The sequence below is a fragment of the Olea europaea genome, chromosome 22 (genome assembly GCF_002742605.1).
Source record: "Olea europaea var. sylvestris chromosome 22, O_europaea_v1, whole genome shotgun sequence".
NCBI classification, from domain to species: Eukaryota; Viridiplantae; Streptophyta; class Magnoliopsida; order Lamiales; family Oleaceae; genus Olea; species Olea europaea.
The window spans coordinates 7,084,824-7,110,550 of NC_036258.1; the positions used below are offsets into that span (position 1 = coordinate 7,084,824).

General features: G+C 34.7%; 1 pseudogene; it reads left to right on the plus strand.

The window, feature by feature from the left end:
• Positions 1-1,153: 1,153 nt before the first annotated feature.
• LOC111371581 lies at positions 1,154-2,453 on the plus strand (annotated as a pseudogene).
• Positions 2,454-25,727: the final 23,274 nt, after the last annotated feature.

The window sequence follows — 25,727 nt, forward strand, 5'->3', positions numbered from 1 at the left end:
AAGATTTTGATTAAACGGGAAATAAGAGATGTCTAACAACTACAAGAATTGGAAGATACTCGTGAGAGTTGTGCTTCGGAGTGAACATGACCGAGAAGTTGCTTTAGCTGACTCGAGGGAATCAAGTTTCAGATCCATATCCTCTAGTTTCATATTCGGGCCCGATTCTTCATTTCATGGGCAGAATCCTCAACTTGAAGCTTCTAATTTCAATACTGTAAATTTGCTTGGAGACAAAATGTTAATCTGTGTGACAATTCTTTGTTCTTTGTCAAGCTTCTTGCTTACAGATGAATCTGTCAGCTATATAACCAAATAACAAAATTTTAAGACGGATTTATGAAGTCATTATGGTTTTAGAAAATTTTCTAGTTCCATCATAAACATATGTTTGCTTTAAACTTTTATGTAAAATTATTATATTATGTCTTGTTGGGTTTTTTAATGCTCAATAAATCTCAGACTATGATATTAATGTGGAATAGTGTATTTCATAGGCCTTGGCTGATAAATGAAATAAGTCCAATAACTAAGTCCATGAGCTCCACTCGGTCCAATCGTATTCCCTCTTGGATGACTTCTTGTCCCGTTTACCTTTCATTTTGGTCCAATCAAAAGCTTAAACCTAGACTATTTATAAGACTACAACCCTAGCCATTTTCTAGTGTAGTTTGTGTGTGAAATAAGGAGAATCTCAGCTGCCCCTTGAAGTGTGTGAAAAACAGCCCCATTGAAGTGCGAAAATTGGTAGATTACTTTGTGTAATTGGTGGTTCCTTCATAGCTTACCTTTGTGGTGTTTCCTCCTTGCCTTTGTGGCCACAAATCATTACCGTTTCTTGTCCTTTGTGGATAAGATTGAATAATAACCGAGGTGAATTATATTGATTGTGGATTTGAGTCGGTTGATTTGGTTGTTAGTAGAGAAACTTAGTGTCATAAAACAACTCATTGCTCCCCTCAGTTTATATAATACTAATACATCACTATTTATCAACCTGATCTAGAGCAAAGATAAAAGCATTTTTGGAAGCTTAACAACAATGTTATGGGCTCCATGTTTTCACTTTTTTATTTTTTTTGAATACCCACAGGAGCTATTATATATTATTCAAACGTCAAATAGGACCAAATAAAAGTGGAAACAAAGTCAGCTTCTAATGATGAACATGCGCACGAATGTGATGTGTTTATAAATACTTGTAGAACAATCAAATTGTGTGGATACAAAGTGATTTGAGTATTTACATGAGCCAAACATTGACATCACACAGCTTTAAAATAACGAAGAGACCAATGCCTCAATCTAAAATGGGGGTATAGAGAACTACGCGAGGGGCACTGGATTTAAGAACTCCGAAAATGCCTTTTTGCATTGTTAGTGTCATTATTTATTCATAATTATACTATTAAATATGTATTTTGTAGTCTGCTCTGCCTCATCGGGTTTGTTATCCGTGTTCGAATTTTAGGGACTTTTAGGATTAGAAAGATGGAGAGGGCAAGAGATGGCATCAAAAGGAAAGGGGATACAACCTGCTTTTCCCGATGACATCATCAACCGGTTATTGAGGTCGCGGCATACAAGCACCGTGCGTCAGGTGCAGATGTCGGAGAAGGAGATCCGCACTCTCTGCACTGCCTCATGTGAAATCTTTCTTTCACAGCCTAACTTTGAGCTTGAAGCTCCCATAAAGATTTGTGGAAACATTCACGGTCAGTATGGAGATCTTTTAAGGCTTCTGAAGTTGGGGAATTCCCTCCGGAGGCCAATTATTTGTTCTTAGGGGGATATGTGGACTATGGCATACAGAGTATAGAAACAATATGCCTTCTTTTTGCCTATAAAATTAAATATCCCGAAAATTTCTTTCTTTTGAGAGGAAATATGAGAGAGCTTATATTTCTAGGATATATGGATTTTATGATGAATGTAAAAGTCGCTACAACGTGAAACTCTGGAAAGCCTTTATTGATTGTTTTAAATGCCTTCCGGTTGCTGTTCTTATTTATGATAAAATACTCTGCATGTATGGTGGTCTTTCTCTTGATCTACATCACTTGGATTAAATAACGAATTTGCCTCGTCCAACTGATGTTCCCCACTTTGGCTTGCTTTGTGACTTACTTTCCTTAGATCCTAGCAAAGAGAAAGGTTGGAGGATGAGCGATAATGGGGACTCGTACACTTTTGGTTCAGATAAGATAACTGAATTCCTAATGAAGCATGATTAAGACCTTGTATGTCGTGGGAAATGGATTTGAATTTTTTGCTGACTGATAGCTAGTTACAATATTTTCTGCTTCCAACTTTTGTGGTGAAATTCGATAACGCTGGTGCAATTATGAGCATTGATGATAATTTGACGTGTGTGTTTCTGATCTTGAAACCAGCCAATTGAAGTCGGTTTTTTTGAAGTGATTAAAAGAATTTTAGTTCTACAATATGTCCTGTCATTTGCCGTGCCTGAGACGATTATAGTTCTGCAATATGTCCTATCCAATCCTATAGAAACCCATCATCTATCCTGTATTTAAGCAATGTGGGAATCACTCTCATAGAGCAGGAAGCATCTGCACCAGCTAAAATACCACTAGTTTACACTTAGTTCGATACCTAAGCCATAGTTATGGTTCACATGTCTCTTTTGGAAGCTATTTATTGTTGGAAATTGGTTGAGGACCAATCTGTATATGAATGAGAAATTTGGTCCTATTTGAAGGAAATTAAAATTTAGGGTGTGTCCTTTCATCGACCACCCTTCAACTTCCATATATAAGACCATTTGGACTTTTATTTTCATTCCATATAAATCATTCTTTCATGTCATGTTGCATAAAACACTTTACAGAAGTGATTCTAATTTGTATCAAAATCATGGTCATTATAGAGAGGGAATTCCGTTTGAGTTCGTGGTCAAAGTCATTTGGAGTGCTCCTATGACTTGACTTGGTCTTTGTATTTTGGGAGATGATTGTCGAAAAACCATTAGTACCGATGCGGGGTAAATTCACTTTAGGGACAAAGTGTCCAACACTTGCCTCTGCCAAAAATTCATCACTTGCATTCTCTTGTTTCATTTTTTGATTTCTTTTATTATACTTTTATTTCAGAAACTGATTAACATTGATTACATGTTTATGTTGCAAGGTTCGATCCAAAGAATGATTTACTTTCGTTCAAAAATCGAAAGGACTGAATCCATATTGATACGTTCAGATTCGGTAAATTATTGTTTTGCTTCTCAAATCCATTCCAGTAAGTCGAAATTAGGTTTCGATTTCACGCAAATAAAATGCATGATTTTTGTGAATATAATATGCACAATTATCGGTAAAATTTACCAACAATCTTACGATGAATTCCGGTGCTTGTTGTGCATTTTATATTCTATGTAGAATTTGCCATATGTATTGCCCAATTGAGGAAACATGTTTATTTATATGTTAAAATTGGGTTATGTCCAAAACTGATTATTCTGCATTCCATTGCCAAGTTAAAGTCTTTGCAGGAGTATGGAAAATTTAGCCTATTTAAAGAATTGGAATAATGGAAACATTTGCAGTAATTATAGCAGAAGTGGGTTTTACATTCTATGTGAATTCAGAATATTCCCAAACGTTCCAATTTTAAAAGTTAGTAATTTTGCTGGCAACTTTTAATATTGATAGTATATAATTTCATTTGCTAGAAACATATATCTTTCAAGTTTTTATTGTGGTCAAGGAATGGTGGATAATAGATAAAATTCAGTCACTGGTTAATCTGTCTTTTTTCACAGTTTCATTTGCCAATTTCTTCTATTGGCACCTTTTAATATAGTGATTGTAATATGATGAAGTTGGATAAATGCATGTGACTTTTCATTTTAGATGCAAAAGTTATGGCTGTGATTTTTATAGCGTATTTTCCAACCGTTGCGTGCATATGGAAAGTTGGTAAATTCATTTACTTTTTCGAATAAATGAAAACTGGTTGCATCCTCTGGGTTGTCGATTTCTTTGAGAATGAATGCCATTAGAGAATTGTATTAATATGTAAGTTACTGAAATTGAATGGTCTAATGGTGGCCAACATATATTAAATGCATGGCTGCCAATGTCTTCATGTAATTAGTCAAAACTTGAAGTTGATTAATTCTTGGAAAAGTGCATGCGGTTCAGTGAATCTCTTAATGGCCATTTAGGTGTATATTGTATATTCATGGTTAAAATGGAAAGACAAATTACCGCATGTATATGCTCTGGATATATAAATTATTTCTCATTTGTCGAACCATCATGTTTGCAATGGCATATATTGGATATGTGAAACCTAGAATAATTTTTCGGAATGCTTTTACTTGAAATGGTCATAATTATTGTTTAAATGAAAGAGTGTTTCTGTTCATTTTAAGTTTCTGTAACGGCCATGGAATTTCCATATTGTCTTTATGTTCATAACCGAAAAATTGGAAACGAATGTCTATGAATACATTTGGAAGTGGTAGGGACTCTAAATTATTGCATGTGATATAAAGATTCATTAAATATATGTTTAATGCAATTTATGTTGGAGATTAAAGTCTGTCCATTAGTATTGAAATTATGGAATACGTGTAACTTTTCATTTTAAATGCAATGAAAAATAGTTTGTGGTGGCTTTTGATTGGAATAAAGTACAAAATCGGATATTGAATGTGACATTATAATGTCATTTGTATAAACATGAATTTCAAATAGTGAATTTATTTGGTAAATTCATACAAGACCTTGGATTTCGGATAGACCATTTTGGCCAGTATGTGCAAATTCGATATATGAATACATAGTAAGCTGCATATACGGTAAGCAGCAATATACAATAGGCTGCAAATACTATAAGTAGCAAATACGGTAGGCTGTAAATATGATAAGCGGCATATACGATAAGTCACATATACGATATGTGTCAATCCAGTACGTGGCATATATGGTATGAAGTTGTAAATTCAGTATATGTCCATGGATTTTTGTTCGAAAATTATACAAACCTTGATTAATGATGATAGCCTCAATTAATTCTATGAAATTAAATGAGATGACTCATGCAAAATTATAATTGCATAAGAGGGACAAAATGTGGTTTTGTCCTAATCATTTTAAGATGGAAATTGCTTGCCCAATTATTTGGATATGAAAATATTTTATAGAGCACAAATGGTGTCTATAGTTGGCGGTGGTGTCGGAAATCATTAAAAATAATGATTGTAAAATGACATTCATTTGTAAAAGATAAAAACTATGTTATGCAAAAATTGCGAAGAATATTATGAAATATTCTACGAATAATTTTAAGACGTGTGTCCTCTTGTAAGGTTGTGTTGTTTGTAAACACAACTTCTCAACTGATGATTGATTAATTCATTCAAATGTAAATATAGTGAATAAGGTGAAATGTATCTTATTATTTGATGTGAATAATATTATTTGTGAAATGATACAAATGTGAACATGGTTGAAGATACTTAATCTTCTTCATTGTTGAATTTGACTTCAATCGTGGAACCAATTAGTTGGTTTATGCTTGGAAAAATGTTGTTGATCTAGTGACGACCTTAAAGATTGAGTACAATTTCAAATGAAAAATGATTTTTCATTCATGTGAAGCAACGACCACTATTTTGAACGTACTTAGACTTTCACCAAGCATCCGGTACGAATATTATCTAAGTGATAAATGGATTGAACTATGAAAGAGTTTATAAACTCTAAGTTTAAGAATCATCCAAAAATGTAGAGGTTATCATAAATGCTTGAGAACTTATGTGAAAACTTCAAATCGTGTAGGTACAACGCTACTACTTGGATCTACAACCCTAATTTAGGTATTGTGGGGGTAACTTAGTTTAAAGTTACACTTTCCTGTACCTTTCAAGAAAATGGAAGACACACCATATGAGTTATGAAAATGTCATCCTCCTTCTCACCAACACTTAAAAGTGTGGGGGTGTTAGGCAAATGTTGAGTTTCCTAAGCCTAAACAAATAAAGATTGATCCTAAAACGATTGATTGCATATTTATTGAATACACTAATAATAATAGTGCATATCGTTTCCTTGTGCACAAATCAGATGTACTTGAGGGTACCATAATTGAGTAAAAGAATGCGATGTTTTTTGAGAATGTGTTCCTTGCAAAGACAAGGAAAATGTGAGTTTGAATAAAAGAACATATGAAACTACAAATGGATCTTCAAATGAGGAAAAACCAAGGCGTAGTAAGAGGGCTAGAATGTCCACTTCGTTTGGTTTGAATTTTCTAACATATATGGTAGAAAATGACCCAAAGACTTCTGAAGAAGCAATGTCTATTCCGAAAGCACCGCATTGGAAGGATATCAATATTGAGATAGATTCCATAATACAAATTCATACATGGGAATCGGTTGATATACCTCCCGGAAATAAGCCTTTAGAGTGTAAATGGATTAAAATCGGATGGATCCATTGAAAAATATAAGGCTAAATTGGTTGCCAAAGGATATAGGAAAGAAGAAGGATTTGACTTCTTTACCTACTCGCCTGTGACTAGAATAACTTCGATAAGGTCACTAATTGCAATTGCGGCAATATATAAACCTTGAGATTCACCAAATGGATATGAAAACAGGATTCCTAAATGGTGAGTTAGAAGAAGAGATATACCTGGAGCAACCTGAAGGTGTCTCCAAGTGAAAGTCATAAAGTTTGTAAACTTGTTGAGTCCTTATATGGATTGAAACAAGCTCCTAAGCAATGGCACCAAAAGTTTGATAGAACGATGTTGTCAAACGAGTTCAAAATAAAAGAATGTGACAAGTGTGTATATGTGAAAAATACACTAGATGCCCATGTGATTGTATGTCTATATGTAGACGATATGTTATTGATGGGAAATATTCATGAAGTGGTGTCAAACGCTAAGTAAATACTTACGAAGCATTACGATATGAAAGACATGGGTGTGGTAGATGTAATACTAGAGATAAAAATCTCTAAAACATCAAAAGGAAATGTACTTTTCCAGTCTCATTATGTTGAGAAAATATTTAAAAAGCTTGAAGTATTAGAGGAAAGTTCGGGAAAAACACTATTGACACAAGTCTACACTTGGTCAAATAAGGATGAAAGCATGTCACAACTGAGATATTCATGAGTAATCGACATTCTAATGTATATTACGAACTACGCTCATTGGATAATGCTTTTGCCATGAATAAATTTAGTAGATTCACGAGTAATCCAGGTTATGATTATTGGGTGGCATTGATAAGGATCCTAGGTATTTGGAATATACCGCGACCTATGGATTAATTTCACAAGATATTCTATGGTATTGGAAGGATATTGTGATACAATGATATACACTAAGTCTAAAGTGAATGAAATGGGATGAAAGTCCTAAAGTGGATAAAATGGGATGAAAGCTGATCATGACGGTTGTTTGGATATACAAGAACAATTGAAATATTAGAGAATATTTATAAAGTTCGAGTGCATTGCAATGCTTTGATAATGATATTGAATACCATGTATGAAATCCATTAGTAAATCACTTAGGAAACTAAATTCCTAACTCATTCCTATGATACCAAAGTGCTTACTGCGGAGTGGTTGGAGGTTAAGATAAACTTTTAATGAATCCTATATCTTGATTAAGTCAAGTGGAGTAGGGTAGAATACTCTTCATAGGAGGTCACATATGTAAGTGTGAAGTGGGGTCGCTTCAATGAGAATTATTTAAGACTTGAGTTCTCTAAACATTTACAGAACCAAGATGTGTTCAGGGTCAAAATGAACCAAGTCATGAGAGCCATGAATGGTTTATGGGAGACATCGTGTGAGTACTATTGTCTTGATTTACAACGGCTGATGGTTCAAGAATATCGTGTTCACCAATTAGCTAATAAATTTGATAGTACTTCACTAAGGAAGGTTCAAAGTTGGAAGCTACCTTACTTGATGCAGTGTTTTCCGCTCTCTCTACTAGTGTCTGCATTATCTTTTGCATATTTGGTGTTTCCATTAATGTTGGGGATTGTTGAAAATTGGTTGAGGACCAATTTGTATATGAATGAGAAATTCGGTCTTATTTGAAGAAAATTAAAATTTTGGGCGTGTCCTTTCACCTACCACCCTTCACCTTCTATATATAGGACCTTTTGGGCTTTTATTTTCATTCCATATAAATTATTCTTTCATGTTATATTGTATAAACACTTTATAGAAGTGATTCCATTTTGCATCAAAATCATGGTTATGGTAGAGAGAATTCCGTTCGATTTCGTTGGTCGAAGTCATTTGGAGTGCTCTTTTGGCTTGACGTGGTCTTGTATCTTGGGAGATAATTGCCAAAAAACCATTAGCATCGATTGGGGGCAAATTCATCTTAAGGACAAAGCGTCCAACATTTGCCTGGGCAAAAAACTCATCACTTGCATTCTTTTGTTTCATTTTTTGATTTCTTTTACTATACTTTTATTTCAAAAATTGATTAACATTGTTTACATGTTTATGTTGCAAGGTTCGATCCAAAAAATGATTTACTTTCGTTCAAGAATCGAAATGGATGAATCCATATAGATATGTTCAGATTCAGTAAATTATTGTTTTGCTTCTCAAATCCATTTTAGTAAGTTGAAATTATGTTTCGATTTCACGCAAATAAACGACATGATTTTTATGAATATAATATGTACAATTATCGATAAAATTTTCCAACACTTATCAAACATCCAATTTAATAATATTAGAAAGAATATATACAAATGCCGATGCACTCGTTGTTAGAGATTGTTTAATTTTTGCGAAGAGGTGTGGTTTCCAACTGATGATTGTGAAGTTCAATTCATTGAGATTCACGCAAAGCCTCATGTCCGATTTTCATTGTTTACCAAATTCATCCATCTTGCTAGATATTTTGTTTTGTATTCAAATATGTAAATTTTGCTAATGTTTCTATGTTCCTTGCACAGGGAATATAGTAGTTGACGTCATTGCAACTTATAGTTTTATCCAGCTGAGTACTAGAGTCTGGAGTGATATTTTTGCTTGGTTTGAGTCTTCTACAGTTTACAGCGATTTGAGTTGATGAGATTATGAGTTGTTACATTCAAAAAAATAAAAATTGGGAGTACTAATCCCACTACATTGTCCTTCTTAAGTATAACTTCAAATCATTCAACCATTATAGCGTGGATTAGTGTCTGCATTGTCCTGGTTGATAGCCTAAGAATAATTAATTAAGAGGAGAGTAAATTGGTTTTCAAAACATTTTTGAAAAATCAACGTAAATTCAAACAAAGTGATAAGTAAAAGGGAAGAGAGAGCAAAAGATATAATTGTTGAGGTTCAATCCAAACCAATGATCTACATACTCTCTTACCAAGCTCTCTATCATAAGCAATGTCTTTTCGCAATATTTGAATGATTTATGGTGCAATCCAAACTCTTACAACACTTTTGGTGTTACTAAGCTCTCCGTCACGAGCAATATCTTTTCATTGATTGTTAGAAACAGAATTTATTTGTTTGTTATGATCAAAACATTAATAATAAAATCAACCATAGGTCACCAATGGTGCATAGCATTCTCAAGCAAGATCTTGGAAAAGAAATTGAGTGTAAAGCTAAAACACATACACTACAACCAATAAAATGAGATTCTTGTTCAATTGAGGTAGTATCAATTAAACAAAATTTAAGAATGCCAATCTGCCATATTAAATATTACATGTAAGAATAATTTACTATAAGAGTTAAGCATGTTGCCATTTATCCATTTAGTTGGACACAAGTAAACTCAACTCAATTGAATAACCAAGCATTCAGCAGAGCTGAAAAAACATGAAATGTGATTATGGTGATATATATATAAACTATTGCACAAGATCTGCCTCTAACAATAATTTTTCACTCAGATTACCATTTTAGATCTATGATTACTTCGATTACAGTTTTAAAAAGATTGTCTTTAAATAAACTTTTTAATGTTGAGAGTGTTTTCAGTTCTTATAAATCTAAATCGATGTTCATCTTTTCCACTTTACAAATTTTTTTATCCCAAATAGTTTGGTTTTTGCATAATCAACAAATATGTTTGCTTGTGTTCTTCTTTTCTCGCATTATTTCTCTTCTTGTTCCATCAAACATTTATCATATAGGGGACACTACATATTTCATTCCCTCCAGTACAAAATTAACACATCAACAAAGGTATTACATAGGCTTAATGCTTCTAAATTACTACTTTTTAATGATGAGCAAGTTTTTCTTTTCTAGTTAGGAGAAAAATAATACACTTTTATCTGATTTCTAGTCTGAGACATAGTGCATGCACGCTTCTTTCAAAAATTAATGAAATTTTGTCTATATTTTATCTTTGTGTAATTTGATATACGGAAGTTGGGAGGTTGGTTCTTATTATTATAATCTTTGTATGATACTCTGCTCTGAACATTGTATGTAGTATTGTACTTGGAACTCATAATATGTTTAACCAAACAAAATTAAAATTTGTTGGGTTTTTAAATACCCAATAATCCGGACGATGATTTAAAACAGTTGTCGAATTATTTATCGACACCATGGACTTGGCTCGGCTTGGAGACGAACTACACTTTTGGATGGCTTGGGTTTGGGTTGGACGATTATTTGGTTAGTTGGACCATTTAGTGATTAATATGGAGTATAAAATTGGCCCATTAGTTTAGGTTATATGGTAGCCCACTTAGAGATCTCTTGGCCCATATTTGGTGACCCAAACTAACCTATATATATATTGTAGTGTGTGTGTGTTATAGCAATGGAGAGGAGAGTTGAGAGTAGAAAGGTAGCCGAGAGAGAGAGAGAGGGAAGCCATGTGAGGTTGTGAGTGAGATTCGACCATTATGATATTTTCTTCTTCCTCTCCATACCTTTGTGGATTGCTAACACCACTATCCTTCTCCTATGTGGGGTTTGAGAGAAAGAGGGCAGTCCAAACGTGAAGGCGAAAGTCTCGGGTTGAGCAAAGGTAAATCAGTGTTCATTTGACTATTTTTTGAGCCCGAAATCAAGATTTATTGAGGGATTTTCGCGAACAATCATATCAGAGCTTGTGTTGATAAATCTAGGATTTTTGGGGCTAAAAATGAGTTCGAAGTGGTCAGCAATAGATCTGGAAATCAAAGGCAGAAACTATCCAGTTTTTCAATTTTCTGCTGGATCTATTTTTGCGTTTTCTGGTGAAACCAAATAGATTTTGAAGAAACGGACACCACCGGTGGACTGTGTAGGTGGAGAAGAAGCCGAAAGGATAACACATTGTTAGAATTGCCGACAAGGCGCGTGGAGGCGCGTCGTCAGGAATTCGACGACTTTGCCAAAAGTCAGAATGTTACCGGAGATGAGGCGGACAGTACGATGTTGTCAGATCCAGTTTCAAGCAATACAGTAAAAGTTGGACGATTTTGTCCTTAGACGTTCGAGTGCCGGATGTCGTTTTGTGTTGCTGTGCTTGCTGGAAGCTTTAGGATGAATAGTGACGATCCTAAAGTAGTGAATTCACATGTCTCAATATTTACGGACCTTCAGACGTCATCTGCTCGATATCGTATTCTTTGCCTTTTATTATTATAGTTAAAATTAATGTGTAGGTTAATTATTTATTTTTCGCATTAGAAGTCATTGTGTGAGGTGATGTTCGGTTTGGGCTTATCCCATTGCCTGTCGTTAGACCTAGAAATTTTTTGCCTTAAATTCTTTGAGAATTTGTTGCCAATTTTTCTACACTGTTAGAATTGCATGTGACCTTAGGAAAGTTTATTTGATCATTCTGTGTGAATTATGTTTAGACTTTGCTTGTGGTCATTATTTAGTATTGATGGTATGTATAGGTCTAAGACAGGTGCGAAAAATAAAATATGTCTTAACTGTGATAAAATTTGGACATAATTGAAAGAGACTATCCTAGGAAGATAATAAAAGGAAAGATTAGGATAGAGACGAGGCGAATGTGGTTGTAGGGTCAAGTGATGACCTAGTGAGGTTTATGAGGGAATAAACCTGATTGCTGCATTGCATCTGTGTGTAATCCTTTCTACATGTATGTGGTCACTTAATTCTGTTGCAATGTTAATGTTACACTTTCAATATGTTTAATGTGTGTAATTGCATGAATTATGGTGATTTATTATTTTGTGTAATATGTTTGCATGCATAGTGGGATGAGATCTGTGGCGTACTCTATTTGCTCTGTGAGTGGTGTGAGAGTGTAATAGTAAAAAGAAAGGTTGGTAGCCATTTTCTTATTTATCTTTGTGAGCTTGTGTGATTTTGTGAGATTGTGTGAGGCAGTCATGTTAGGGTTATATTTTTCCTCTTTGTGAGCCTCTTTTGTGAGTGTAGTGAAGTAACCGACTATTTCTTTGATTTTCTTTGAGAGTGCCACCTTCACTATTTTTCTTTCTGGATTTTTTGTAGCATTGGTAAATGGAGTAACCTTTGCGGTCATCAAAAGGTATTGATTTGCCATAGTGAGTTTGAGATGCATTAGTAGTGTGGATGTCTTTTGGTAAGGTAGAGTATAGATGCCTAGAAGTGTATTAGTGATATGCACAGGGGATGTGGAGTGTGACATTTGGATCATGAGTGGAGATGTGATCAAATGTGTAGAATCTTTTATCTGTGAAAGAGACCCTGATCAGGTGAAGTGTGAGAAAGACAGGTCTATCACATCTGTAAGGTAGAGTCACATTATCCACGTAAGTTGGGAGAAGTGATGTGGTAATAGAGGATTATCTCGAGAGCTTAGGATCTATTGTGACTTGCCAGTTAGATGAGAGTTGAGTGATTGGTTTAGTGAGCATGGTGGGCGATGAGAGGAGATATGTGTTCTCGAGGTGGGAGTAACATGGAATGGGACAGGATAAGTGTGGTGAGATCTTTTATGGGGTCATTTATGCATTTGTTGCATATGTGCATGATCGTGTGTTGATTAACTAGGCGTTAATCTGTGGTTTTATGTGAACGTAGTTTTGAAAAGATCTCTGTATGTGTTATCATATATATCTTCATCGTATGATTGTTTGTTCACTGTGAACACTTGTTTCTACTTGGATGTTTTGACCTTAGACCTGGTGAGTATATGAAGCAAGTATGGTATGTGTTTCGGTTAGAAACAAGAGGTAAGGTCTGTGATTCCAATTTTATTGGATTACTTTGATTGTGCAAGTATAAACTGTGTATTTTGGTTGCTTGCAGATTATTGTGCATCAAGGTGGATTTTGTTGGGTTTTTTGATACTCAATAATCCGGAGGATGATTTAAAACAGTTGTCGGATTATTTATCGACACCATGCTCTTGGCTCAGCTCGAAGACGAACTATACTTTTGGATGGCTCGGGTTTGGGTTGGATGATTATTTGGTTACTTGGACCATTTAGTGATTAATATGGAGTTGGAAATTGATCCATTAGTTTAGGTTATATGGCAGCCTACTTAGAGATCTCTTGGCCCATATTTGGTGACCTAAACTAACCTATATATATGTATCTATCTCCCAGCCATTTTTGTGTATGTGTGTTGTAGCAATGGAGAGGAGAGTTGAAAGAAGAGAGGCAGCCGATATATATATATATATATATATATATATGTATCTATCTCCCAGCCATGGAGTGTATGTGTGTTGTAGCAATGGAGTTGAGAGTAGAGAGGCAGCCGAGAGAGAGAGAGGGAAGCCATGTGAGGTTGTGAGTGAGATTCAACCATTGTGATATCTTCTTCTTCCTCTCCATACCTATGTGGATTGCTAACACCATCACCCTTTTATTGTGTGGGGTTTGAGAGAAAGAGGGCAGTCCGAATGTGAAGGCAAAAGTCTCAGGTCGAGTCGATGTAAACCAGTGTTCGTTTGATTATTTTCTGAGCCGAAAATTAAGATCTATCGAGAGATTTCCACGACAAAAATGTTTAATTACCAATATATTGTCAGTTGCAACTATTTTCATGATTGTTTTAGGTACGGCCCCTAACACAAAAAGATTTAATCTCGAAGCTGTAGGTGTTGAGCTTGATAAGATTGGAGCTGTTAAGGTTGGTTTTCATCATATAATATTATTGTATTTTTTCGTCTTTCATGTTTGTCTTGTTGGAAAGTGCAAGGACTCAATTCAGGAAATGACACAATTTTCTTCCTAATTGTGTATTAGGTGCCATATTAGGTATGTACTAGTTTTCTTATCTTTTTTCACCCCCATTTCCAAGTTGATGAAATCTCTCGAACCAAAGCACCATTTGATAGCACGGTAAGCTGAAATGACTTTTCAAAGCTATTATTTCATGCTGCTCTTCGCTTTACTTCCATTCTTCGAGTACCTCTGTGATCTAGTCACGCTCGAGTCTGAGTCCAATATATGCATGCTACCAAATCCTTGCAATTGTGTCAATGGAGAATAAGGCTTGGATTAATCCTTAAGGAGCATAAAATACCTCACTAGACTTTACTTAATACGAGTGGTATACGATGCCTTTCTTTTATCAATCTTTATGCAAAGTGCATTTCTTGTAACATTTCTGAACTTGAACAGGAATCAAAAGGCAGGATCCATATGGTTCGGTTCATTGGCGAAATCATTTATCAAACATTACAGTTGGCAAATAGGATTAAGTACTTCATTGTCTCTATTCATGACAGTAACTAACAAGTATTTGGAAGTTGTAAAGACAAAAATATTCATTTGATCATTTCAAGTTCCGCTTACATGATACACGATTGAGTGAAATTCTACATGATCCAACTGTTTCTAAGACATTTTTTACTGTATTTTTTGCATGTCGGCATACACCCTTCGGCTACGAAGAGTCTGTGACAATGCTGTCCATCACGAGACGAATTGCTGTTGGTAAACCAAAGACATGTTGGAATTTGGTTTAAAGATTAAAAAAATTGGTTAAGTATGAACATGAATGTGATTTTGTGTCAATTTTGACCAAATATTTGGACTTGATCCGATAGTCAAAATATAAAAATAAATAGACTAACTTATTCTATCGTTGAGTAGATCGTTGTAGTATATTTGAAATTTTAAAAACAATTCCAGATGAATGATAAATTGTGGTCTAAAATTGGAAGGTAAAACGAGTAGAAAAGAGGAAAAATCATATAGCACTAGCCAAGCGAGCGGTGAAGCTATCGCTCCAGGGGTAGGCTAGCGACATCCAGATGAAAAGTTTCTATTCAAAATATGTCACTGACGGTCGGGCAAGAGGCTAGCGACAGTAAGGAATGCATCGATTCTTGAAGATTGCCAAGTTTTGAGACTTGTTTCTTCACTCACAACATTTCCTCTTCTATAAATAGGACCCTTTGGACGTCCATTATATGTCCATATCATTTGTATTGTTATTACATCAAAATCTCTTGTGAAACTCCCCAAAAATTCATTCCAAAATTAGTTTCTTGTAGAGAGAAAAAATTCCTTCGAGTTTGTTGTTGTTTGTAGTTTGAAGTGCTTCTATCTCAAGTTATATCCGTTGTATTTTGGGAGACAAATGCCATTATTCGTTAGCACCGTTGCAGAGCAATTTTATCTCAAGAAAAAATTGTTAATCACTTGCCTCAGATTTCTTTTTCTTACTTTTTTTTCATTCTCCTTCTTCCATTTCATTTCTAATTTACATAGAGTTTAATCACGCTCCTGCGATTTCCCTACACATCTAACCAACAAGACAAACCTATAGACATTAATAGGTGATATATAGAGTATTGTTTCAAAGATGTTTACAGCTGCACCAGTGAAATAAATCGTTGAAAGTTATAGGGTAATTGTTGGCAACATTGGGTTAAGAGAACATAGTATTTAGTACATGCAATTTGGTTTTTGTTTTATATTTGGAAAAGCACTTGCATCTTTACTTATTGCAATGCCTTTTGTGTCAAACTATTATTCATGATGAGCAAAAAGTAGCTGTATTTTTTATTTTGAACTTTCAGAGGTTTTGAAATAAGCGCAAGAACCTTAGTTGATATACTGAAAATTCCATATATCTGATAGCATGGTTATATTTACATCATGAATTTTATTAGTAAAATCACATTTTTTTAAAAGGTCTTATTTACTAAAATAGTGATATACAAAATGACATAAACACCCCTCATTTATCCTGATTATTTATTTTTTGAATTTCATTTCTAAACGAGATTTGAACTCAAGTTACTGACCTAATAAGACTTCAATCTTAACACTTGAACTAGGAATCGGTCCCTTGTACTCATGTATTTAAACGTAACACAAAATAAGAATTCCAACATATATATGTAAGCATATCACAAATGTTAGGATCTTTTTTTCTATTTTTCTGAATTTAAAGTTCTTAATAAATGCCTAAAAATTTCCATATGTGTGTGTGAGAGTAAAGAAACATTGGCGGGTAGGGCTGCCAATGGATTGATTTTTATTGGAATTCGAATAAATTAATGGGAGATGGATTTTGGGCCTCAGTCCCATAGGTCGATCAAAATTTGAATTCGATAATCCGTTAAGTAAACGATGCAAACACGGATATAGGTCAATACATTCCGATTTATTATAATAATATAATATATTTTATATACTATCTCATAATTTATTACATATAAATTTTTTTTCATTTTGAAACTTGTATTATACTTTACACATAAATTTCAAATAATAAATAATAGTATAATATTGTTAATTAAAACATTTGAAGAGATTTAATTTTTTATTAATTAAAATAACATAAAAATAATAATTAATTTATTTTATACAATAAACAACTAAAATAGACAACATTTGGAGTTACTTTCATTATTCCCAACTTCTCACTTCCTATATCGGATGCTCACTAGACATCCTAAAATTTATAATCTATAAATAGTTGAGCCAAGAATTGGATAAAAAGTAATCAAGGACTTTTAATTATGGGGCTTAAAAGTGGACCAATACAAAATTTTTATTTTTCTAACTATTTAATTTTCAATCAAGTATTCGATAACATGGCAAATCGAATATTAATTTAATAGTCAAATATCCATTGGATTATTGAATCGGATCGGACAAATTTTTTTAACGGATTAGATTGAATTTGGGCAAATACGATCCATTTACAACCCTATTAGCAGGCATAGAAAAAAGGAAAACTTCATAAGTGAGAAATTAAGTATGACATATTTCAAAATTAAGAAAACAAGTTTAAATTTCAAAAATCAAATTTTTATTAAATTTTATTTATGATTTAATTAATTAATTAACTAAATATATTTAGGTCACATATCTATATAATTTGGTCATAAATTAACAATTTAATTAGTCATTTAATATTTTTTGGTCATAAATAAAAAATTTTATGTCACAAATTATTTTACGATAACAATTCAAAAATTTTGTAGGTCATAATTTGTTCATTAGTCACAAATAAAAGAAATTAGTCACGGATTAATTTTTAGTTATGATTTATCAAATTATTGATCAGAACTTATTTTTTGATCATAAATAAAATTTTGTATAGGTGACATATTATTTTCGGTTACGAATCAAAAAATTTATAGGTCACAAATTATTCGTTGGTCACAAAATCAAATTTTCATTGGTCACAACTCATTTATTCATTGCAAATTTTTAGATTAATTGGTCACGATTAATTTTTCGGTCACAACTTAATAAATTATGAGTCATAAACACAATTTTTAGGTTACGCATTATTTATTTATCACAAATTAACCAATTATTGTTCACATTCAACCCATTAGTTGGTCACAAATACCCCCACAACATTTGTGACCACCACCTAACCACTTCTTGCAGTAGACCACCGCCACCATCACTGTCGCCGCCATAACTACCACCACCGCCACCTCTCGACGACAATGTCACCACCTGAAATCAACACATCGCCATGCCATATCCACCACCACCTCGATAGACCCATCACTACAAACATATAACGATAACCATTGCCACCATCTCACCACCCACAATGTCCACCACCACTGCCACCAACAAAACCACAACCACCACCATATCTAATGTAACCTTCGCCATTATTGGATCCAACAAAACCGTCACATCACTGCAACGACCACCTCCAATTCTACACCGTAAACACAACAGAAAATTTGAAAAAAAAATTGAATTGCACACCACCATCACCACCGCCGCACCACACACCAACACCATCGCACCATACATCACCACTACAACAACCATAACTACGACTGCAAAACCACCATTACAGCTCCAAAATCCATCAACCAACACAACACAACCACCAACGCCATTGTCAACACCACCACAAAATCTCTAAACCTACCACTGCCTGCACCATCTCACCACACCACAGCCACCACTCCAAAATCACTCCACAACCACCACAAATTTAGATCCAACACCATTGCAACTTCGATCGATTTCTACCATTGCAAAAATGGCACTCATGCCGTGAGTGACGCTACCCAAAACCGACACCACAATCTCCGCCGCAACCTTACCACCACTACCAAGAAAACCACCGACGACTACTACATCGTCATCGTGGCTACAGTGACGGATCTCGCTAGTTCTAACGTCACCGGTTAGTTGCTGATTGATAATGGAGGGGGAGGGAGAGAGAGAGAGAGAGAGAGAGAGAGAGAGAGAGAGAGAGAGAGAGAGAGAGGACGGAGGTCGAGAAAGAAATGAATTCGATTTGGGGGTTGGGTGGGGGTGGGTATATCAATTTAATTTTATTAGGGTTTGGGATTTTGGTTAATAAAAATATTGATCAAAATAAAATTTCTGATTTTTGAATTGTTAAACTTGCCATCTGATTTTAGAATGATGTATTTTTAAAGTATGGCTTTGTGTAATTTCCACTAGAAAAAATCTCACTACCATGTATTTTGCACTAAATCCAATCCAATTCATTTGATTGTTATATTCACACAACAGTTCTTATTAACTATACCATTAATACTAACAAAAGTTACTAATTTTTCCTCATTTAACTTAAGATCCTAACTATTTTCACACATTCTTTATTAACTATGAAGATGGTCTAAATCCAAAAAAATCGTTAGGAGGGTGTAAAAAAAACTTATTTTTCTTTCACATTTTTGAATATATATGTAAAGCGAACAACAAATCTGAAAGTTCAACAAAATATTTATCCTTATATTTTGTTGCACACCACCAAAATATTAAACATAAATCGACATCAGAGGCGAGATGTGCTAACTAATTGAATACTTACACTTTTGCGACTTTCGTATAAGATGTTTACTAGTGTTTCAGATTGATTTTATGTTATTTTGGGACAAAGCCTGAGATTACAAACGTTTTTTAGAAAATCGAGAAGTTTAAGGCTTTTTGGAGTGATAATTAAGAGTTGAAGTGAATGATCAAACACAAGAAAGTTGAAGAAGCAAAATGAAGAACTTACTTATATATATGAGGAAATTAAAGCACAAAGTTTTATATAAAGCCTTCATAAGAAAAAATATCTCATTGAAAAGATAACTTCTTTAGGAGTCCAATGTTTATTACGAATCAAAATTCAAAATTTTCTACAAGAAGCATAACCAGTTAATATCAGTCGCCTGGGGCAGAATTTCTATCCGGTTGAGCAGACCAAATGGCAAATATTCCAACATCTTTGTCCGCCCAAGCGGCAGATCCAGAATAAAGTATATTTTTGGGGTTGTTTTGGTAGGTTTGGGATGAATGTTGGAGTTCTAATTGAAATTGATGTACCACATCATCGATTCTTAATGATTGTCTTCCACATATTTATATATGGGATATTTTTAAAATAATAAAAAAGACTAGTAAATCAGGAAATGTAAGGTCTATTTTACCCTTGTTCATAGATGTTAATTTTAGCCCATATTTTACCCCTTTTATAAAATTCAAATCTGCTTCAAGTCAATACATGAACCTCAAAAATATATTCAATGTAAATCACAAACCAATCAAAATTTCCTCGTTAGAAAACTTGCTACCATATAAGCCTTGTGAATATCCACCATAAAAGAGAAGCAACAAATAAAACTAAACCAAGAAAGAACTAAAAAAGTCTAGCGTCATGAATTTAATAATCCATTTGAATTTCAAAAAAAAAATCATAGTAACAAAGATCGAACAATTTTAATCACAGAAAGTATAAATTAAATTGGAAAATTATATACCTCTTTGGGTTAATAACATATATTCACACACAACATGTCGATTTCAAGAGCTCAAAATTATAATTGTAAACATAAAAAGATGAGGAAATCACAGCTAGATGAAGAAACCCGTTGGAAATCACAATAGGACGAATTGAAGAAAGTTAAAATACAACCCACTATACCTGTCGATTAGCAATCACGACAAGATGAAGAAAGCCAATGCAAATCATAGTAGGATGAAGAAACTGCGGTGTAGTCGTATCTTTCTTACTATCTCGAAAATGAAAATGAGAAGTTAATAGAAATTGAAGTAAAGAAAGTAGAAGAAAATGGAACAGCAAAGAACAATTTAATTTTTCCACCACATTACAGTCCACATTAAGCTAAATCATCCCACTTCCCAATACTCAATGGGCCCTAATGACGTCTATAATATGAAAACCTTTTGACATGATTTAATTGAAAATTGGGTAGACAATTATGCCTTCATTCTAATAATTAATTTTCCACAATTACCCTCAAATTTATAGGTTGACATATTTTTCATAATGTTTCATGTTAAGGGTGGGATAGGAATTATAGTTAAAGTCAATTTTGAAAAGCTAAATCACTTGCATTTGTTTTTCCAACGGTAATATACAATAGGGAAATTTACATAAATATCATTAAATTTGAAAATGCACAAAAATTTTTGTCTTGCACAATTTTTTTCTTTTCAAAAATGTCACTTTTTCCCCACAAAATGTCCGTCTTACCCTTTGACACCTTTTTAGGAGCAATAAATGATTGATGTGAATGCAATTAATGGTGTGATGTGATTATTTATTTTTCTTTATTATTAACATTGAAGAAATGAATATTATATTGTATAATATGATTTTTTTATTAAAAAAAGGGGTGGAATCTGTACAAAGAACACACACACATAGGACTTGAAATAGCTTCTTCTTCTTCATCATCCACCTTCCATTATCAACAAGGCATGAAGAAAAGTCATTGATTAATCTCAAAGGTGAGGTAGTAGGAAAGAAATCTTTTCATGCCATACTTGACTACTTTAAATGTTCAATAGAATATGGTCATAATTAATTGTCTATATTTCATCTCTTATTCATTGATGTGTTTTATTTTTTGTATATTTTAGAAAGGGAAAGAATACCAATATTCTCAAGAAAATGTGAAGGATTCCATATGTAATTTCATATTTAATGAAGCATTGAGTTATACTTTCTTTATGTGTGGGAAGATCAGTTGATGTAGTAGTTGAGAATTGATTATGACCATTAATGTTTTGCAAAAAATTCTTCAAATGGTCAAACACATGATTTTTAGCTTCCCCGAAACTTATGGTAGTTCAATTGTTGAGCAGTTTTGTAGAATCCGTCGAGTTAGACATTTTAACTGTCGAAATCGACATTTAGTAATTGTCGGGATGGATAGAGAATTCAATTGCCGATTTCGACACCTGAAAAGCTCTCTCTTTTTGGTACTACATGGATCAAAGTATTGTAATGCACCAATTTGACTATATTCAATCCTTCGACATATGAATGTGCAGAATTCTAACTTTTGTAGTCCCAACATTTCAGGTATGACTCAAGATTTGAGATTCATCGTGTCGCATGGGGGAAACTTTGTTCACGTGAATGATGAATGGGAGAGGGGACAAAACGACTTCTATTTTAGCGCCGAGAAGCATTACTGTAGCAGAACTTGTGTTACTGTTGAAGGACAAATTTGGTATTGTTGAAGCCCGCAATGAAATCGAATTGAAGTTCAAAGTCCCGTATTTGAATATACCTCCGCCAGAGATACGCGACAATGAGGACCTAAATTGTTACATATCTATTCATAAGGAGACTGCACTCTGTATCACTATTATGGAAATCAAGGTCCCCAGTGTTGACATGGCGAGGGAAGCAAACTATGCAGGGAACTTATTCAGTCGAATGGAATGTCCCCAGAATTTACAACATGGTGAGCTCAATCATCAGCACGGTGGGTCGAAAAACGAAGCACCCGCACCTTCAATTGACCATATTGAGGCTGCAGCATCCGTTGAGCACTTAGACAACCTGTTACATGGTATGGATGATGCTATTATTGTTGACATTGACCAGCCAATGTCATCACATTCCATGAGTTTAGGCATAGATGAGTGGATTACAGCCGTCGTTCTCGTCGAAAAGTAAATATTCTTTAGCAAGAAACAATTGTACTTGAAGATTCGTGTGCTTGCTTTGCAAGAGAAGTTTCAATTTCGGGTGAGCAAGTCAAGCATGAAAATGTTAATCGTTGTATGTATGGACGATAATTGCAAGTGAATGCTACGTGCTTCTACTGTTAAGCAATCTGCAATCTTCATGATTCGTAAATTCATCAATGTGCACACATGTTTCCTTGATTTTCGTCGTAACGCACATCGGCATGTCACTAGTTCTATAATTGCCGAGCACATTTTAGGAAAATTGGATACTCCATATCGATCGTATGACCCTACCGCTATTGCACGTGATATGGAACGTGAGTTCGGTGTGAAAATTAGTTACAACAAAGCTCGTAGGGGAAAGCTTCATGCCTTAACTATGCTACACGATACATCAGAAGCTAGTTTCCAGAAATTATCTTCATACTGCCACGTCGTAGGAGAGAGTAACCTGGGGACAATAACCTACATAGAACTTGATTCTCAAAATAGGTTTCATTACTTCTTCCTAGCTTTCGGTGCAAGCATTCATGATTACATGTAGTACTTGAGACCCATTATTTGTGTTGATAACAGTCATTTGAAGGGTCCATACAAAGGTACACTTCTTTTGGAAACTGCCCAAGATGGTAACAAATAGATATACCCGTTAGCATGGGGGATTGTGGATGCTGAAACTAATAAATTCTGGAAGTGGTTTATGTCCAACTTGAAAGAGCTTATAGGAGACTCCGAAGACCTCGTATTTGTTTCTGATAGGAAAAAGAGCATTGACAAAGTTATTACTCAGTTGTTTCCGTTGTCTCACAATGGTTGTTATATCTAGCATCTCGAAAAGAACCTAATACAGCGGTACAGCAATGCAAGTGCAATACTTCTATTCAAACGAGCTGCTATGATTTATTGGGTTGAGGACTTTGAAAGACTCATAAGACAGATTCGTAGGGTGAACGCAAGAGCGCATGGGTACTTAGAGCGTGCAAGTTATTCATTTTGGTCTCGAGCACTATTTATTAGCCACCGTTACAACATTATGACGAACAACAACGCAAAGTCTTTGAACTCAATGTTGAGAGAACCCTATTCTTTACCAATCACCTACTTGGTTGATACATTCGGAGTACTATGCAGAAGTGGTTTTATGAACGTTAAAAAAATACGATCGAATGCAATACCGTATTGAGGCCAATGATGGAAAACGAGTTACGGATGACATTCGAAAGTGGAACTAGGCTTCGAGCACATTTGTTGACAAAAAACTTAACTCAGGTTGGAATTTCCAATGACATGGACATAGTTGATTTTTTCGAAGACACCTACACGTGTCATTAGTTCTAACTAAACTGTATGCCAAGTATTCATGCAACTCGTGCTGCTTGCTTTAAAGGAAGGTCCATGTATGACCTTGCTCCCATTATTATACATTTGAATACTGTAGGGGTGCCTATAGCAAAGTTATATATCCTGTTGGACGTGAAGTGGACTGGATTGTTCCGAGTTTAATTACATTTACTCTTATTTTGCCACCACTCGTACGTCGCCCTCCAGGTAGACCACCGACCCGACGTAAGCGTTCAAGACATGAGTGTGCACGGTCGAGTAGGAAATGCACTCGTTGTGCTCGACTTGATCATAATCAGAGCACATGTTCAAACCCCAATGTATCACGAGTTCCTTAAAGGTTTTTAGTATAATCAACGTTGTATGTTCAATGTTCCGTAGTGCACTGTACCTTATGAAGTTATGTTATAAAGATTGTGATAATTATCATTTCTGGATATTCCGCATCCTTCTGTGCACATACGAATTTCATACTCGACTGTTCTGTTCAGCACGTACGGAACATTCCAACATGTGTAATGTTTGTCCGAGCAGATGTGTTCTGGATTCTCGATAGTTGACGAAAGTGTGCACAACACTCAAGATCAGTTTCATATACATGGTGAACTGTAGATTCTATGAACGGGAAACAACATAATTGTAACATGTTCGACACAGTGTCTTTAAACAAGTACAGTTAATCCTCCAACTGTACGATCATTCAAAATACTTGAAGGTAGTAGGCAAAACCTTGTACGAATCACATAGTATTCAATATGCAATTTTCAATCCTAAACCAAATGAATTGTAAATTGCAACGTTGCAATTTTGTCGTTGGACTGCGCGCATGATGAACCCCATTTAAAAAAGTTATCTTCAATGCCCATGAAATTTATTATAATTTGTAACATCGTCATTCGTGGATTCAGTTCAGCTCATGATAAACAGCATTTCATAACATCCACTGAACGTGGTTCAAAATATAGATTTATGTTCATTTGTCGTTCCCGAAAGATAGAAATCTGTAATTCTCGATAGTTCGACCGGACTGGACTATACACAAAATACACTACTCGGATTACAGCTTAGGGACATGTTCATGCAAACATTTTGGTTCTGTGTTAACCAAATTCATCCCTACAAAAAATTGGACTATACACTACTTATTCACTGCACTCCATGGCCGACATTTCACTCGTAGTCGACTACTGAACTTTCTCTCCCGCTGTCTTTACCTGACTCGTCAGACAAGATGATAATGACCTCGTTTTGTGGGACGTACGCCAACCCATCGTCGTCGTCGTCGGACTGCCCCTCGTAGGCAGCGTCGATCGCAAACATCGCATCAAGCACATTGTTCTGTGACAAACCATCGTCACTCCCAACATCTTCCAAGTTTGGGAAGGGAATAGGGAAAATGGCTCTCCTACCCGTACGAGGCTGAATTTTCTCATCGTCTGACGGAATGTAGATTGAAAATAACGAAGAGGAACCGGGAACTAGCAACGACTCATCCATGTTGAACTGTTCGGTGCTTCTTGTGGACGAACTCATTATGTTGATGTAGTAAAGTATTGATGAAACGAAATGTGTCTTTGAGAGATAGAAATTCTCACAATGCTATTTCACTAAGTTGTCTAGGAGTGACAATATAGTGACATTGTATTTATAAACATGTTGAAGGGAAAAAGCAATTATGGTCATCATCTACCCAACCACCAAGTCCAATCTCCTTGTTCATTTGAAAAGCAATTGAAGTGATGGTTCAATAAATTGAGAGTACCTTTATCCCACATTTCCCCATAATTAGTAGGACCTTTAACACTCTTTATTATCTTTGTACAATTCACTAAATCTAGATTCCTGCAACTGAAATATGTTTGTGAAAAATAATCCCAGCAATTGTACCATGGGTGTAATTGTAGTGCTTCACAAAAATGGGGCATCTTCACCTACATGTTACATGATGAATGAAACAAAAACTCTATAGACATTAACTCTGTTGTCAAGTAGTTGCACCAAGGTTGTCATGCTTTGGGCACTGTTATTGGCTTATGAT